The 18,774-nt window shown below is 46.3% G+C and overlaps 1 protein-coding gene and 1 long non-coding RNA gene across 6 annotated transcripts in view; one reads left to right on the top strand and one right to left on the bottom strand.

Annotated features, from left to right (window-relative positions):
- Window positions 1–18,774, bottom strand: part of LOC100649529 (protein O-mannosyl-transferase TMTC2) — a 213,315-nt gene that overhangs the window by 185,164 nt on the left and 9,377 nt on the right. The gene's annotated exons all lie outside the window — the stretch shown is intronic.
- The window catches only part of LOC125385017, a 29,297-nt gene that overhangs the window by 2,311 nt on the left and 8,212 nt on the right, over window positions 1–18,774 (top strand). For 3 of the 4 annotated variants that reach the window (XR_007223947.1, XR_007223946.1, XR_007223944.1), the window contains exon 2: window positions 11–17,408. This is a non-coding gene — a long non-coding RNA (uncharacterized LOC125385017). The remainder of the gene's footprint in view (window positions 1–10; window positions 17,409–18,774) is intronic. The other variant, XR_007223945.1, reaches the window with a different exon arrangement.

The raw sequence follows: 18,774 nt of genomic DNA, 5'->3' as shown, positions 1-18,774 counted from the left end.
ATGTCGACAGAATTTCTGGCGGTTTCTCGACGGTGTGTGGGAGAGCCAGCAATGAGCGAAGATATCGTCGACGAGCGGCAATCTCGGAAATCTAGGTCAAGTTGCGAAACGAACCAACTTCTCCAGTTTTGCCGACAACGAAAGATCGGACGAATCGAGCGAAAATCTTTCACGGTCCCGTGTATGCCAGTATCGACGATGCGTTTATCCGAAGATCGTGTCGTCGCGTGACGCTACATGTTTGGAAACGTGGTCAACGGCTTTCATTGCTAGTCAAACACAGAAAAATATAATAAAAACACGAACGAATTCGGGTATAACACGTCGAGTACCAAGTTGCGAACAAATTTCAACGACGATCCAACGTCGAGTGGACAAAATGGTCGCGACACTTGGCTGACTGAAAAATAACCATCGTTCCCCGACAAAAGTAAAAGAGAACAGCTCTTTAAATATTATGTTACGTTCGCGGCAGCGCGAGTGTGGACATTATCGCGTGGTTAAAACGCGCAAGACACATCCGAATCATTCGATTTCACACTCGTTGTGCGTGGAAAAATAGAGCCGTGGTATAGAGAGTAGAGAGAGAGGGGGGGGAGAGAGAGGCGGTAGGGCGCATGGTTGGAAGGGAAGCATCGTTGCATACAGATTTCCTGGATGATCCGTAGCAGACAGAGGCCAAAGTGGCCGAGTCACTTTTGGTCGACAGGCAATAACCAGGCGAGAGCAATATAAGAGCACGTGAGCGACTTGTACAAAGTGAAGAGCATATTTATTGCAGGTCATAGTGGGCCGGATTGTGACGGTACCCTCAGAGACGACAGGTCTCACGGGGGCATGATATATATTTTCGGCGGCGCACACGACCACGGCCTATCTCGCGGAAATGCCATTTTCGGGACTCGACGTTCCCGGAAAGCAATAATACCGAAAGCAGTTTTAATAAAGGCTCAGCCACGATATATCGTGGCTATACCCCACACCCTACCTGTCCGACCCCTCTGTACATTGCCATCGCGTCCTATCGTCCATTCTTCCACCCTCACGTCCCTTCCACGTGTCTCGCTCTTTCATGGCGAACGACCATACCCGTACACAAGCACACCGTTCACCATCCTATTCGTCGATGCCCGAATTTTTTTCCGTGATTCCTCTCGTGCCTGGGCTCCAGATTGCTCGACGTTACGCTCTTTCCCCTACGTCCACAGCGATATTTTATCCGCGCCTCGTTTCATTATTTTTAACGATGGTCATTTTATTACGTAATTCGTTTCAATTTATACGTACCACTTGAACGTCTCCGTAATAATGGAAAAATCAGCAAGAGAAAAACGAGGATGAAGGATCAGCGTTTCCGTCCTGTCAGTCTGTCGGGTCTTGTCTCGTGGTTCTCGTCGCACTCTCGGGCGTCAGCATCGTCTGCATGAAGCGACCCGACAAAAAAACGAAAAATTAATCCTGGGAAAGTCAGGTCGGCAGGAAGGATACGCAAGAAAGCCGGGAGATTAAACCGGAAGATATATTGCGTATCCCACGCCATAAACAGACTGATGAGACGTACGCGCGATAGGATTGGCCGAGTGAAATGCTTTCTCTCAAATTACCTCCGGCCTCTGACTTTGCTCGATAATAATTCTGCGCGCATTTTTCCACGAAGCAACGAATACGTTCCACGATGTAACGTGTTTCTCGAAATTTTTCATCTCCCCTGATGGAATAATCTAGCGACAAACGTGACAAAAACACGACATTGAGATCCAAAGAGGTTGCACGAAGTAAAGGAAGAAAAATGTCTCAGGATCTAGTTTATCTAACATCGGGACGATCGTGTTTCCACGCTGCACCTTTCCTTATGCGATCCTTAATTTCCGGCACGCCACCTTATTTGTATACACGATCGACTTGGCCGCACTCCATTCGAAGGAAAGGCAGTCGCTATTCCAGCAAAATGCCGATGACACTTGGTCATGCCTGGGCGCCATCGTGCCACATCTTAGCCGACACCGGCAACGACGAATCTAAATTGGAATCTGTCCGAGGTTGTGCTTCGAGGGGAAAGTGGATGGAAAATGTGGACAGCCGACCAACGCCTACGCAGCGTAGGTCAACGTTTAAAGTCACGATGACACTGGAAGATAGCGAAATCGTCGACGAATCGTCCCGTTGACAGGTTCGATCGGCCGTTTGACACGCCACGAAATTCAATCGAATCGACGTGACGAATGTTTTACGAGAGGCAAGACGAAGACGTGTAGAGGTTAGATATTTTAGCGAGCACGTTATTCGTGCGTGCGTTGACCGCGTGATTTATAGAGGCGAAAACGCACCGATACGATAGCCCGGCAAATATCGATTTTTCGATATTCTCGATGCTCATCCAGCACGAAATATCGGATGGGTGCGTGTGGCTCGGCCAAGCCGAGCCCGTCCAAATTATCATACGTCGAACAATTTCTAATTTAATTCTGTTTCACTGCGAACGGTCATCGACGTACGAATCGTCCTGGAATTCGCACGGTCGAGCTTTCGGTGAATTTCGAATCCTCGCGACGGCCTCAATTTTTCGAAAACCAATCGGGATTGAAACAATAAAGAACGTTGGAACGATAAGACCGTTCTCCCGTTTCGGCAAACCACGGAATAGAAAACTTTTGCGCTAATACAATGCGAGAAAAATATCGAGCGCAACCAGCTCCGCGTACGAAGTAACGTTTCCCACAGTTCCGTAATGAAAGCGGTTGTCTCTTCTGGTTTCGTGCAACGATTCCTATTTCAAGAACTACGGAAGATGCGCGCTACGCGCTCTAACGCTACACTGTATTTACGTTTCAGACGCAGATGCAGTAACCGCGGGGTACGACCAACAAGTGTTTTATGATGCAGATTAGCCAGGTTACCTTGTAGCAACGTCTTCGTTCCTATCGTAATAAGCCTTTGAGCGACTATTTTTTACCCTCTGAAGATGCCATCTGACGTTGAAATTAACCGTTCGTAGTCTTAATTTTTAAAGTTATTTTATCGACAAAGTAAAACGCCCGGCCTCTGTGAACCCCGCAACTCTTAGACCGCCTTCTTCGTTACTTTCTTTCAACCCTCCTCCCGTTACCTACTCCTCCCGTACTCCTGTACTTTCTTAGCGGCAGGACGAGCAAATCTTTTTCAATCTCTTTTGAATCCTTTACGAGCACAGTGAGATTGGAGAATAAGAGATCAGGGCGAGTGAGAGGGGGGGGGGGAGAAGGTCGAAGAGAAAGATGAGAATAAGGTAAATCTCGCAAAGAGGAGGCAAGAGGCTGCGCTATGGAGTGTAAGAAGAGAGAGGGAGGGGCAAAGATAGAGAGAGAGAGAGAAAGGCAGAAAAAAGAGAAAACGGCAGGAAGCGATGGTAGTATGGGATTCGAAACGTTCGTCCTTTTTTCCAGAGCATCGATAATCCCTCCGCGTAAATCTTTAAACGCGTCATAATGGACTTTGCCCGGTTATTATCGACTCTGCGTCTATTCTCGCCGGAGTTCACCTCATTTCCCTAACGATACCACAGTCCGTTAGACGGTCCTCGAGCAGCGAAACTAGAGGAATGGAAAATCGGCAAAGCAGGTGTCGTGTCAGGGAAAAGGGTGAAACACTGGCAGAAAGCAAAGAAGGACGAAAGAGATTAAAGAGAGGGAGGTCACATCTAAAAATTGAACTTAAGCAGGACAATTTAGTTGCGACCGGAGAAAAATGCAGGAGGACGATAAGTGCTGTTCAGTGTTAAATCCACAGGGAAAAGCTGCTATATATGAGACAGAGGATGATGCGGGGATGAAATCCGCTCGCAGGTGTTAAAATATTCGTTGTACCGGGAAGCACGGTCTCGCTTGCCATTGGATGCTGGAGCAACACACTCGAAAATACTTTTACGCTTGATCGCTTTTCCTGGCGCTCTGGCAGGATGGAGGTTACGCCACCAACTATGGCAACCAGCTCGCGCCATGGATCAAAAGAGATGAAAGAATATTTCGAAATAAATCCGGCAAATTTATGAAATCAACTCGTAGATTCTCTCTTTTTTGCCAGTAATACAATTTTATCCGGCGAATTCTCGGTCTATCCGATTATAATTTAGCGGAAGCACTACTGCTACGTGAAAACAACAATAAGCGGAACAATTTGACGTTATAATATGATTTAGCAAGTTAAACGGAAAAATTCTGTTTGGATAAAATCAACGATCAAACTGAAATATCCATTTAACATTTTCGCAAGATTAAAAAAGGGAAAATTGTTGTGTCGTACGATGTTGTTGTAAAGCGAAAAAGCGCCCTGGGATACGCCAGGCTATTCCGGAATAGCTTACGATATTGCGGTAACGAACGGAAATGCTTTCAAACGATTTGCAACATCGTAAAACTTTGTTACAAAAAATCCTACTGCTACCGAGGGAGGTTCAGTAATACTAGGAAGTTCTCCACATTGTTCCAAGACTCACGTTGTTGCTAAATGGAGAGATATTATTTATGCTTGAAAGCATTGGCTCATTCTCATCTGCTTTGTTTTTAAATTCGTAAGTGTTCTCTTTTAGTCTCGTAACATTGTTGCAACAACAAGATTTCTTTAACTCAACGAAGATCGCGTCTTTAAAAATTCCAATCGCGCCCTTTGCATATTTCCAGCAGTTGACAGTAAAATATATTTTTCTCCCTTCCTAGAAGTTGAAAAATAAATTCACGCGCATGTTTGCAACAGATCAGCCTCGACCTCACCAAGGTTAGACGTTCTGATCTCTCGTTTGGAAAAGTAGATTCGTATCGCGCTTGTTGGCAACAATTTCGCAAACGAGAGACCGTTGTCTGTTAAAAATATACAAGCGTCGCAGGGCAAAGTAGTGAAAGTACAACAGCGATTCCCCTGCCTCGTTTCCCCAATATTGTCGCAACTCCCTGTACCGCAGAAACTCCTGCAAGAGAAAGCACGCTTTCGGTCGCAAACGACACGGTCGCATTGCTTATGTAGTATGCATGCAGAATGCAGGCGCATCACGACACATACGGGACTGTCGCGGAAAAACACTTTAATGGTACATCGTCTGACGGGTAAGACCGGAAACGAGTGGAAGCTGAAATCGGAAGGAAAAAAAATCCCGGATACTTTTCCATCGCATCGACAATGCACCAAGCAGTCAAGTTGACTGAAATCTCGACGCGAACCACGCATGTTCGACAGTGTACGTGTACGTACACACGGCGAAGAGACGCTGAACCGTGAGAAAGAGAGAGAGAGAGAGAGGAGAGGAGTGCAAAGGCATACGCGTACATACGTGCATGTACGTACATAGTCGTGTACAAGAGGGAAGAGCCAGCCTAGGTACGAGTTACCCAAACTCCCATTCGATTCGAGCGACAAACTTTGCAAGCAGTTTGATCGTCGGAGTTACAGATTCACCGTAGAACTCTGAACTCCAAATGGGGAATCTATTATCGAAGCAGCGTTTACACGTACATGTTCGTTTACGCGGCTTGCCGATCTAGCTGCTGTCATAGCTGTAGCGATCAACGTTTTGATCGTGGTGTCAATTTGTGCCCGACAAGTTGTAAATGCGAGATCGAGTTGTCAAAGCAACTGATCGATCTTCTTAAAGCTTCGTTGGACAACTTAATAATCGAGTAACGTCTATTTCCCAAGTTCGTGTTGCAGACCGAAGAAGAGGGCCAAAAATTAGCTACAGCTAATGCCATACACGGTGCAATCTATTCCTACCTATCTCCCTTGTTCGTCTTTTCTTTCTTTCTTTTTTTTTTCACGGTCGAAATACCAGTCACAAAAGCTTCCCGTAATTTTGAGAGAATCCCTGGATAAACGGGGTAAGCTTGAAAGGTGGATGCGGGTTTCCTGGCAGATTCACGACGTAAATACATTTGTCTCTCCTTCTAAGTGGGCTGCTGTCTCTTCGTTGCCGAATAAATGCCAGCCGAATAAAACTTCCTGGCTACACACAAACGCAATTACCGGACGTATCCCGGGCGAAGAGAAGAGGCAGCGAGGCCCGACCGGACGAAAGACGCATTGCCTCTCCACGGCCCGTCCCGTTTGCACTATTTCCCGAACCTACGATTCAACACTGCACGAAATTAACTACCCTCTTTTCTTTCCATCGAATCACCGGCTCGATTCTCAACAGCGGCTCTTCCGACGAACAACCAACCCTCTAACAATGAAATTAAATCTCGCGAAGTTGAATTCCCTGTGTTACACAGTGTAGGTAAGTTCACGTATATTGTGACACATTTTTACATCAGCGAGTAATCTTAAATGTCGTAGGTATCGTATGGTATCCAGGAATGTGTATTTTAGTTCTGGAATATCTTGAATGTTTCTCGTATTTTCTCTGGTGTTTCTCTGCTTGGTTTCTATGTAGCTGATATTCTTTATTCCTCACTCTTCCTTGTAATATTCTTGCGGCGTTATACATATCTTTTTTATTGTTGACACTTCTTTCTTTTATGAATATTGCGCTGGTTTTTATCGCTGGAATTCTGTAATTCTCGAGAGAAGGTTTGCGCAGGGTGAAAATTTTACAAAGTCTCTATTTCGTCACGTTAGAGAATGTAGGTATCTCCGGCAACATGCTGATGGATTATTTCCCACCCCGGATGGGTCACTGCCCAAGGAAGTAGTTGAAACAAGAAGGAATTCCCTAGAAATGTCCACAACAGTCTCGGCAGTCACCAAGACAGATTTTGGAGAAAATGACCATAGTCGCCACAGTGGTTGGCCACTGGATGAACGCCAAATAGCCAGCGAGTTGATATTGTTCATGGACTAGTCAGCCAAGATGTAATTGTTAGCATAAAATACTTTGACATTCGTAGAAATCGAAGGCACAGAAAATGGATTAGACAATTGGCGAAAAATGTGACAAGTATACGTCCGCGATACTTTCGCATTCGCTAGTCGTAAACGTAATTTCACTGTAAGAATTAATTAACGAGTTAACGAGTAACACGTAACAATATATAAATCGATCAAAAGTACGATATTTATTTGTTCGAACGTCTTGCTAAAAATAACTAAAAGCATCTATGAAGGTTCGAAACTTCAGTTACAATCGTACAAGGTTTGTGTTAGTTCCTATCGCAAAAGGTAACACGTATGATAAGAAAACCTTGTTGTTATGAGTGCACCCTTAATTCAAGATCTCGCTAAACCTTGAAAACTACTGTATCGATGTAGACGTTTTCGTGTACGAAAAATATGGCTCGTTCGAACGGAAGATCGCCGAAGGGCATATACGATAGAAATTTTCATTTGACTAGAGATACAGGCAAACTTTATGAATCGTGTTCGCCTTTACACATTTTTGCTATACGCATTGACCGTGCATAAAAAGTCGCGGCGGGCGGGCATACCTCCGTGTTCGATCGCCGTAAAATTCCTCGCAGGCACGTCAGTTTCCGTACAGTTGGAAAACGGAGAACCGGGCGAAACAGAAATACTGCAAAGTTGCCGGAGGCCAGGTATGTCTAGATCAGCCACCGATAACGCAAGGAATTGCATGGCCGGTAATTGAAAAGCAGACAAGCAAGGATGCCTGCGCGAAAACCAAGTAAAATGTACGTGCGAACGTACTTTTCCATAAACGTTGCGCTATTACTGCTAAATTACTACGTCAGAAAAATTCAACCGTTCTTCGCTAGCGAGCTTTAGCTTTTTTCTCCGTGGCAGCTCGAATCCTTCTCGCTCTTCAAACTAACTTTAATTACGTTCAAATGAATGTCAGATGTATTAGGAATTCAAAGGGATCGATGTCGTCAGAATATTAAGAAGCGATTATGATAGAAACATGCTCGGGATGCATCGCGGCGAACGAGGAAGGAGGAAAGACAAAACCAGAGACGGTGTGAACGGTTAGCATGTTTGATAATGCGAGCTAGTATTTCCAGATTACGTGGACAGGATGACGCAGTAAAAGCCTAACAGAGGCAATGGCCAATATCGTACAGTGCAACGTGTCTACTGGCGGATACATAGGATATATGTAGTCAATATCACTGATATTCCCGATGGCGCGATACACCGGGCAAACGCGTAATTAAAACTGACGCTTTCGTTTGGATGTGCGCCCTGTACAGAACCGTTGTAGCTCGCGCGTTCCGTTATGCGGCTATCTCGGCCTTCACTTCCGCCGCGATTGCCATCGAACGGGAGAGGGGAAAAAAAAGTTTTCAAAATCACCGGTTGTCCGTCAAATATGGGTTGCATGAAAAACGGGAAATTATTTGGCAGCATTTCCGCGCGCGCGAACCCGTCGCACTATCGTGTACCCAGAATTTACATTCGACGCGCGCCTGCTCTCCACGCGCGGTGACGCGAATTAAATTTCACGGCTATCGGGTTGGAGCCGTGTCGCGGCAAATATTTATTTGATTCCGACCGATACCATTATGATGTAACGTCGATTTATTTAATGCTTTCCACTGTTACTCCTCCCCTTTCACCAGTACGAAATAGCATAACTGTCTCGTTTGAACGATGAATGGATCGGAACGACAAAAGCACCTATATGAAACCCGTTCTCGTCGATCGTCCTTGCCGAAATTCTCGATGCGTTCAGTAATTGTAATTAATGTGTACGCAAGTTCGATAATCCAATCGAACCGAGACGTTGCACGAAATCACTCGTTACCTGGGGTAGAAAGGGGTTGCGTGAAGGGGTCGAAAACAGTGGCTGTTAACGCAATATGTAGGTAATGGCGGCACGTAGGCGAGAGTCGGTATGATAACTGCGATGCGATAACGATTTTCAACTGGGCCCGTGTACCGTGTCGAATCGACGATAAATCGAGTTACCTCTCGTCAGAAAGCGATAAACATTGCCGTTGCCCGATGGTGGTGCGGTTCGATATAGGGTGTGCGTGTTTCCCATTTTTTCCCCCCGTTTTAACTCCACCAGCCCGATTAAATCATCGCGATGCGCAACGATTCTAGTGACAAGTTGAAAAATCCTTCCCACCGAAAGCAGCACGCGATTTCTTTCATAATCTTGAATTTTACGAGACTATCCGTAACGTCGTTTCATAACCGTACTAATTATAATCTGGCGATTAAAATGCTTTATTCCCGGAGGGCTAAAACCGTCTAAAAGGGAAGGAGGATCGCGCGCCAGTAGGGCCGGAAATATCTATAAAAGAGCCTTGTCGCGACATTATGAAGAAGCTTTGGAAACGTTTCAAGCGAAAAATGCACGGGAAATCGAGTTACGCGCAATTTTAGGGAAGAACAGGCCGGAAAGAAGAAACAGAACCATAGAAGCTATATGCCAGCGGAAAGTAAATTAATTTGGTCCCTTTGGTTTTCGTAGATTTCCGTAGCGAACGAACAGCGTGTCTCTCGTCGCGTAAAGCGGAGCTGCGTGCCACGGATTATGGCACGGTAAATGTAGGTGTAATGCGTGCATGTAAAACCCGTGGATGCGTGACTCCGGTTCGTATCGAACACAATAGCACTGTCGGGGCTGTATTTTTCGTGTACACGTAAAATCCATTTGGTCGTTCGACATACTGGGTTGTCACTCGGTACAATCGCATCCTCCTCTTGTCGCGCGCGCGACTACGGGTCAGCTTTATTGTCAGCGCCGCCAGAATTCCGGCTTTTGCATCGAAACGAAGAGCAATTATTCTCACCCACCGCTGCGAGCTTTTAATTGTCCGCGTGCACCGCCCTTCCATCGTGTTCAAAATATTGTATTACTTTTCTATTACGAAGCAACTGGCGCGGCCACCGTTAAAAGTGCATTCTGACCTTTTAAATTTTTCCATTAACCGACATCTATCGAGGTACACTCAAACTTGCGTCGTCCTTGTTGCACTACATGTCGTCTTTTTGTTCCATTCTTCCTACGTAGCACACACATCTTCTCTCTGTTTCTCCCGCTTTCTATCGGTACTCGGTGCTGCCGAAAACTTTATCCAACACCGTTAACCCTACACACTACACACCGCGTTTACGCTGAGAAGATATATGTTAAATGCTGCCCCGAAAACGCTGTTCACACATTCAGAAAATAAAACGAATCGATGGTAAAAGCGTTGAATCCGAGAGTAAGTTAATAACTTATGGGAAGCTTAAAGAGTCGCGTTTTAAAATATGCAAGTACATTACTTGATTGAAATCATTAAAAAGGAGCTCGGTGAATGAAACGTGTTATCCTGTTTTACTATAGATCGATAGAAACGTATGAAATACGAACGATGCGTAAAGATAAATCGAGAAAATGCATGTGTTCTAAATCAATTATCAACAAGGTTGGCGAAAGATTCAAAGAAAAATTCTATCGCACAGGTGATGAAATATAAAAAGAAGGTTGGCGTATTACGGACCCTTTAAGCTAAAAGAGAAAGCCAATTAAGGATAAAATTAAGTATTGCCATTAAGGAAGAACAGTGTGCATCGCGATAACGCTAGTCCACACGTAGCAATAATGGGTGGTAAAAATTACATGACAAAACGGGTGTAATTAATCATTCCTCGTATCCTCTTCGCTTGACACCATTGGGTTATCATCGTTGCTAATCATCGCAGTATTTTCTCCGTAAAAAAAAAACATCATCAGTTAATAATGATTCATGCAGACGGAACAAACAAACTGACAAACAGACAGCAAAAAAATATAACAAAGTACCCTGGAAAATGCCTATCGCCTGTCGATCTCGATCTACGTCGACGAACAAGAAACGCGACAAAACTTTGCGACAGAACTTACAATCGAACAGGTCGTGGCTCTATTCCGCTGATGTCGAAGTCTCGGCAGCAATACTTTCGGCATTAAATTCGACGCGTCATTTTCCACGGCTCACATCCACGTGGTTCATTAGCGAGGAAAGCCTCCCCTTGCGCGATACCGGCAGGGCCGCGACCTGTACACCACCGTTCCTCCTTTTATCAGGATTCCTCTCTCGTTTGTTTTCACGACGTGCGAACCTGGTCCGGCTTATTTCGCCGTTCGCCTGTGCTAAACTCTGTATTCACGGCGTATCGCGTAATGCCGTAGCATTACTGCGAATGTCTAAGCTCGCTAACCGGTAAATATGAGTTTTCACTTGCCGCCCTGGCTACAAACCCATTTCTACTCTCGGCCTCTATTTTTACCTCGTTAATTACGATTACCGGGCGTCCCAAGGCACGCCAGGTAACACGCTCGGACTTCCGACGAGTTTCTTTCTCTAACGTGAACCGACGAAACTCTGCCAGGTGGCCACGACTACACACCCAAGTCCGATATACAGGAAAGATACCCACGAGCCGGAGAATATATCGGAGAGTCGTGACTAAACAGGAATACATATATTCCAGCTTTGTATGGTCGTTATCGAAGTGCTAATATTCTATCGATGCAGCTGTGAACGCGCAAAGAAAATGGCTTCCTTTCTCGCATCGGTATAACGTTTCATCGATCTTGTCTACGGGGTCTGTTAATATCTAATTAAACAACTGAATTCAATACATCAGCATGATGGTTCCAGGCCACTGGAACTAGAGCATAGACTAGAAGTCCTGCGGCAGCATGGAAGACGAAACCGGTAGAACGAAGAGAAACAGCGTAGCGTCGAGTGGAAAAGGGAGAGAATGGTGGAAACTCGAGGAGGATCTACGACCTCAATTCTCTGCCCTGAAATAGGCCCGAGTCTTCCTGAGGTCGGTCTTCGGTACTTCGACCTGCGGAAGCAATATTTCCACGGGACTTCCGAGAAACGGCGAACCCGCCGGCAATTAGTCAGGAAGTGGCTGACAAGCCTCCTCCACGTCTTTCGCTCGTGCTTTCCACGAATTGACCGCCTTTGTGCGCTCGATCGCCGATTCGATATTGCCGATTCGCGAACGCCCGCATACCGGGATTAAAGATCCTCCCTTTCTTCTTAATTAATCGTCTAACGAGAGGAAAAAAGAAAGAGAGGGAGGAAACGAGCGAATCTTCCATGGGGAATCGATCAACCATCGGACAGAAACAAAGAAGATTCAAATCGTTTCTTGGCCTTCGAGTTATGGCGTCTTTATAAGAGCCACTATTCTACGACTAAATCATCGTAAGTTCGCGCTATTTCGGACGACAAGACAATTCGCGCCATTTTCCTCCGATATAATTCTTCTTTAATGGCTCGTAAACAAACTCCCATAAATCGTGACTTTCGTCGTTTCGCCGGGCCTGCCAAGCCGTGCACAGCGTAACCCGCTTGAATTTATAATGCCGACCATCAAACACGTAGCAATACCGTGAATCGTAATAGCGATATCCGCGAGTTAACGCTTCCATCGCGATACGACGCTCCACTTCATTCCTTTCAACCTCATGATCGGGAGAAAGTCGGATTTTCGGTTTCATCATTGGCCAACCGCGATCCAGGGACTACGTATCGCAGGTAACTACTCCTACGGGACCTGTAAAACAATACTGCTTTTCTCCGGCGAGCTTCACGAGTCATCGTTCCTTATGGACCACGGTAGAACGAAATCAGACGCGAGTCCGTGCGGTACGACTTACCTGGTGGCGAATAACGGATGCCGCAATGTCTACAGACACGCGGTGCGATTCATATAAATTATCTGGTCTGACGTGATTTCAGTCGGATCGTTGCACGTTTCGTTACACGTCCATTTAACGCGAAGGTTTGTCTCTCACGATGAAACCGAGCCTGCAAGTCGCGCTACTTTTTTCTCTTCTCGGCTGAAAATAAACCCGAAACGTGCACGTCCTCTCGCAGGCTACTTCTTTATGCATACGTTTCCAGACTCTCGTAATAGGATCAGTCGCGAAGACAACAAGGGAAAAAAGCTGACGAACGATAATTACAGTTCGACGTTATTGCCTGATCGAGTATACAATTATCGAGGGGATAATCGGCAGTTGGCCGATTGAAAAAATTCAAAATTCTGCGCTCTTAAGGAGCCTAGGAATTGTCCCTTATTATGCAGTTCTTGTTATTACCGTCGCATCGTTTTAGCAATTGAGCTCGGATAAAAGACCACTTTATATCGTGTGCTGTCGTATAACGAGCACCATTACGGAATCATCTCCAGTCGGATCGTAGGCTCCCGACTTTCTCTCTCTTTCTCTCTCTCTCTCTCTCTCTCTCTCGCTTGCTCTTTCTCTTCGTTCCATTCCAGAAAAGTGCATTGTCTCTGTCATTAAATTACGCTACGCTAATGACCGCCCATCCAGCACTGTAATTTATGTAACTGCAGCCGGTTACGTCACGCGGTGATTTGCGAACGGTGATGATAGGATCGGCGCGGAATCGAAGCGGAGGGGAACGTTGGAAGTAGTATTACCCCGAGCTGGTTCAGACGCAATCGAAATACTCCGGATGATCCCCTTTCTCCGTGTAGATACGCTTCTTATTGGCGTATCGCGATACGATATGATACGCGAACACCGCGTATCGTATATTATTATCCGCGTATTCCATTTCCATGTATATTTGCTGCACATGCACGTACCGAACCGTACATCTGCGGGAGAAGACGTTTCGAACGCACGAAAATTGTACATGGAAGAATACGTATTCGCGGTAGCATCGCGTTCCGTAAATGATATTCTTCGTATTGACCAATATGGACGAACTATTATTCACGTAAGATTTTCTATTCTTGTCGGCTCGTCGAGTTTCATTAATTAACGCTGGACTCGGTATCGTACGCTTGGCTGGCTAAGACGCGGCCTTAGCTACTGCTGTTTACTCTGTTTAATATCTTCGAAGAGAACGGCTGATTGGATCAAAATGGAACAGGCGGATGATTAATTTCAGCCGACTCTCTTTTCAATGGCGAAGCAATTAACGCCGACGCTAATTAATCGTGCAATGGTCCGGCTGTGTGACGTGGCTTTCGAAAATATCGACGGTATCGAAATCAGGTCGTAACTCGATTACGGGGAAAGATTCGTTATCGCGCGACCTGCTGTAAAACGGAACGATCATGGTACGCTTCGATTTTCTGTTTTATAGGATCAGCCCCTATGGCCCTGTTCCTGTTTTTCCTCTCTATGTATCTACATGCACGCGATAATACGTATGTATGACTATGCTAAACACGACTTTCCCTTTTTGCACTTTTATCCCGTGATAAAGTGGCGTAGACTGTGGCCCGCGCTTTCGATCGATCTACTCCGAGAAACGGAGAATGAACGAGGAATGATGGAAGAAGAGGAAGAACAAGACGAACTCGGCTAGAAGAGCGATAGAGAAGAACGAGAGATATTACTTTTGCTCGTTATCGGTTAATTGGAATCACAAGATTCCCGATCGTTTCTGAGAAGCCAGACTTCGCTAGTTGCCTCTCCGTCGCTCTTCCGCTCTCTCTTTGTACGCGGCTTATCCCCGCGACTTACATTCGTGCGGAAACAGTCAAACGCGGAAGATGCAATTACCGTGCCAGTAACAAACTCGTTTGGCACGGTAACTGCAGCGCCGTGTTTAAATTGCAATCGTGTATCAGCGCGATAAAGACATTCGCGAACGGATTTCCCTCGGTTTTTAACCGTCGCATCGATACCGCAAGAGAGGAACAAGTCTGTATTTAATTCGAATCCCGAACCGTGTCGCTGATTTATAAGGTCGCGTCGATCTCGCGGCCAGATTGGGGACTAATATACGAGAAGCAGAAACCATTCGATAACGAAGCCGAACCAACTATTATCGTTTTTGTTCTGCTTCTCCTTCCTCCTATTCCCTTCGACCCTATTCTCTCCTCTTCTTTTTTTTTTCTCATCGTCCACGAGAAATCCGCAAAGACAATGGGATCTCTGGTCCACAAAAACCGATATTTCCGTCGTCGGAACGATTGTACGCGGCTTAACGATCGACCCGGAAAAGGAAATTTCATCTTCTCACGGAGTGCACCCTTTTTATTTCTCTTCTCCTTCGTTTTTCGTTACCCAGCCACTCTTTTCCGTGGCTTCGTCCCTTCCCCTAGCTCTTTTATTCCTCGCCTTCTTATTTACAGCGGCAAATAACTCCTTTTGCGACGTAATATCGTTACGGTTATGTAGTTTCGCCGATACGCCGGTTCTTTATTCTATTCCAGGGGATTCCCTTCCTTCGTTGTATGCTCGCCACGTTTCCCTTCTCCTCGCAATCTTTTCCTCTCCCGTGTCTGCCTGTCCCTCTGCCTCTCTTCGTCTGCCTATATTTTCAGCTATCATCCGAGACAGCCTATTCCTTTCCTTGGCACGAAGACAGAAAACAGTCTCCGTCGCGAGGTTCAACCGATATTCAGCTGTACCAGCCGAAATTGAACGATTTGTCGTATAAACGTCTTTGAGCCGATTCACAGCGCGCAACGCCATTGATAAATCCGGGTGTCTATCCGCGGAATCGCCGCGCCGTCACCGGACGCGCTCGTGCGGAGTTAATCTTCCAAAGAGTCTGCGGGAATAGGAAAGAAAGCCGCGGAAAGCTCGAAACATCCTGGAAAAACCTACCAACTCGAAAATCTCTCGCGCCCAGCCAACACGATCCCATCACACGGAGAAACTTTCCCCGTTCTTCCCCCCCCCCCGGTCTGATCATCGTAGTTAAGCTGCGTTGGCCACGATTCTCGCTCCTATCTGCCAACTACATGCACGTGAAAGACCATCGGTACTTTCAGAGTCTACCTAAACCTCCACATATCCCGGACTATATGATAGTATATGTACAGTACCCGATGCGGATTTAACTCGAAGAACTGGAAGAAAAAAAAGGGAAGAAAGGTATGTACGTATATCTGGTGGTGCCAAGTCAGCTCACCTAAAGACCAACGTCGGTGAGAGCGACCTTTAAAGAAAATCCTCATTAGAGAAGCTTCTGCAACGAAAGTAGCAAGCCTGGACGCTGCAAAAAGCGTCTAATTAATTATTTGCGTTTTCCGTCGAAACGACAACGATAAGGAGCAACATTGCCGCGTAATTGTCTACCGACGAAAGTAGCGATAAAGACAATGGGTCCGCGCATCTCCGTCTTGTAATTGAACCCTTCCAACTTCGCAAAGTGTACGACAGCTGGATGCGCGCTTTAATCGCGACTAACGTAACCCTACCGGGTGTCTCAGTCGCAGCCGGTAATGACGATTTACGGGTTAACGAGTTCACACTTCTCGAATTTCCCGGATGTTCGCATGATTCTTCCCCACCTATCCTACCAAGTATTCGATTCAGCAGCCTGCTTTCTCGGTAGGGTATTCGCGGTACCCTTCGCATACCATCGCCCTTCGCCGTGCCTTCAGCTAACCAACGAAAGTTCGCCCCTTACATTATCGTCGCGGCAGCCGCGAGTCGCTTCTTGCGCTTGCGGGTGCCGCTAACTTTTTAACTAGTTGCAAATTAAAATTTAACTCGAGGGTACCCAGCACCTTCACCTCTGTCGGCGTTTCTCGGTACTTTCTCGTTCCTCGGCTCTGGTGAGCGGCAGCCTGTGCGACGAGACGCGTCCGCAGAAGAAGAGAGAGCGAAGGAAGTTTCCGGGAGTAGATTTAAAAAAAGAACCGGAGGTTGCTGAAAGTTATAGGGACCGAGGATCGAAGACGTTAGAGACTTCGATCATTTTTACGAGCGCCCTTGGTCACTGGCGCATCGTGCAACCGAGAATGAGAAGATACGGCGCGCTATCTCGATTCTGCTTTTTCTCCAAGCTGGCCCCTAACTCGACGCGATGTCTGTTTTTCGCGATCTACGAAGCGGCACAAATTTTTCAACTCCGGATATTTGCTTACCTGTTATTCGTTGGCCAACAAAAACCAACGAAAGTGTACGAAATATAAGATGCACCAGTTGTTTCCATCCCGAATACTTCTGTTACGTTAAAACAACAATGGCATTCCCACGAACAACCGCGGCGGATTTAGTTAGTCGAGCATAATAGGTCTAGGGCGTACGTCGTTTTTTCTTCTGAATGCATCACGGGGTAACGAGGCAGCTCCGTTACCGCGCGCGCAATATTTCAATTACCGCTCAACGTATCCTATTGTTTGCAGACGCAGCACTCGACAACTTGGGATCTCCGTGAACCGGCTCGCGAAGCCATAAAGAAATAATTTCGAAATTGCCGCCAGCGATTTTTCACAAAACGACTGTGATTGAAACGCGATCGCCGGCACGCGGATACGTGCGGACAGAGAGCGTCACACACAAGCAAGACGACGCGACGGGTTCCGCGAGAAAAGCGCGGAAAAGAGTATTGCAAAGAGAGAAGAAAGAGCAGGTAACCCCTTTTGCGACGGGCCGAGGGCAGGAAGAACAAATTGCACTTCCCAGTCTCGTTAAAACAATGTCGTCGGGGGAACAGAGAAGAAGGGCAAGCCGTGGCAGTGAGGGGCGGACCGAAGGGAATGGGAGGTAGGAGGCGAGGGGCAGAGGAAAGCTAGGTGGCTGCTGCAGCTTCCAACGAAGGAGTATTCAGGTGGAAAGAGCTCTTCGCTCGTTAGCATTTAATTGAGAACCTCGCGAAGAGAGGACTTCAGTCCCCGGTAACGACGGTCGACGGGCTCGTTTAAATATTTTAATAATCTCTTGTATCGCGAATGGCGATTCGAATATTTAGCGGTACCGCGATATCCAGGACTCGGCCTCTTCCTTTACCGCGCTCATTGGAAATACATGGCAAAAGGATCCGCGGTAGGAATTTCCCACCGATCGAATCCTACCTACCTACCTACCTACCTATCAACCTACCAACCTACCCACCTACCAACCCTTTGCAAGAACGCTCTCGCTTTCCTTCACGATCGAGTATGGATTGTACGCTTTGTGGAAGCAATTAGAGCGAAATTTATCGATCATCCGATCACTGAATATAAATGTCCAGAATGGAAAACAGTCGATGCAGCGTGCGAACAAACGATAGTGATTATCTTTCGACGTCGAACGACGAGACATTATAATTTGAAACGTCATTCGGATTTACATGGCCCGTTACGTGGCGAATCCGCGATTTAGCAAACACGATGGTTTCCCGTTGACAATGTGCCTTTCCATTCTTTATAAATCGCAATCGATTTGGTCAACCTTTGCCATCGTTAACTCCAGTTTTGCCAAACCGAACGAAAAGGAGAAAATAAGGAAACACGATTAATCGCATCGTCGATTCGATCGACCTGACCTCTATTCACTCGCGAAGTGAACCGTTGTAACGAGTGGCTTATATCGACCCTCGCGCACGGCCTTCGAATTTTCCGGTCTAATGGAACGTGCCATTTAGGCGACCACTTTGAGGCGACTCGATTTTCTCTGTATTTTTTTTCTATTTTCTTCGCATCGTTACATCGACACACCTGGCAACACCTTACCCTACAGGTAAGCGGCGTACAATAGGCGCCACGTATCGTTGCACATACAAGCTTTCATATTGTGCGCCAGCCGAAGGCTCATTTATCATCCATAGAGGGATAATCAATTAATCGCGTGAATACGGTCGCAGCGAAGACTCGTATTTAATATTTAAACTTCTTGCGCGGGAGATTAATTCTTCACGCTCCGACAGGGCTTCTATGATCGACCTATTTATCAGCACAGCCTTTCGCCACTTTTCTCCGATGCTCGCGTTACTACGGAACTTATCAAGCGTTGTAAAATGTATTACTGCTGGTTCGTTAATTTTTCAGAAATATTTATGCAACCCCTCCCAGCTCGTTCACGGATACCCGGTAGCGTATCGTCGATCTTGCTCCTCTACGGCGCGATCCTTTACGACATCGCTCTGCGCCGTTTAGTCGTATAATAGGCGACGATTCTATCCACCACCTCTTTATTAAACGTTCGATAATGCA

This window comes from Bombus terrestris, chromosome 4 (genome assembly GCF_910591885.1).
Source record: "Bombus terrestris chromosome 4, iyBomTerr1.2, whole genome shotgun sequence".
Lineage (NCBI taxonomy): Eukaryota > Metazoa > Arthropoda > Insecta > Hymenoptera > Apidae > Bombus > Bombus terrestris.
The sequence above is the reverse complement of the archived record's forward strand: the minus strand, read 5'-3'. Positions and strand labels throughout refer to the sequence as shown.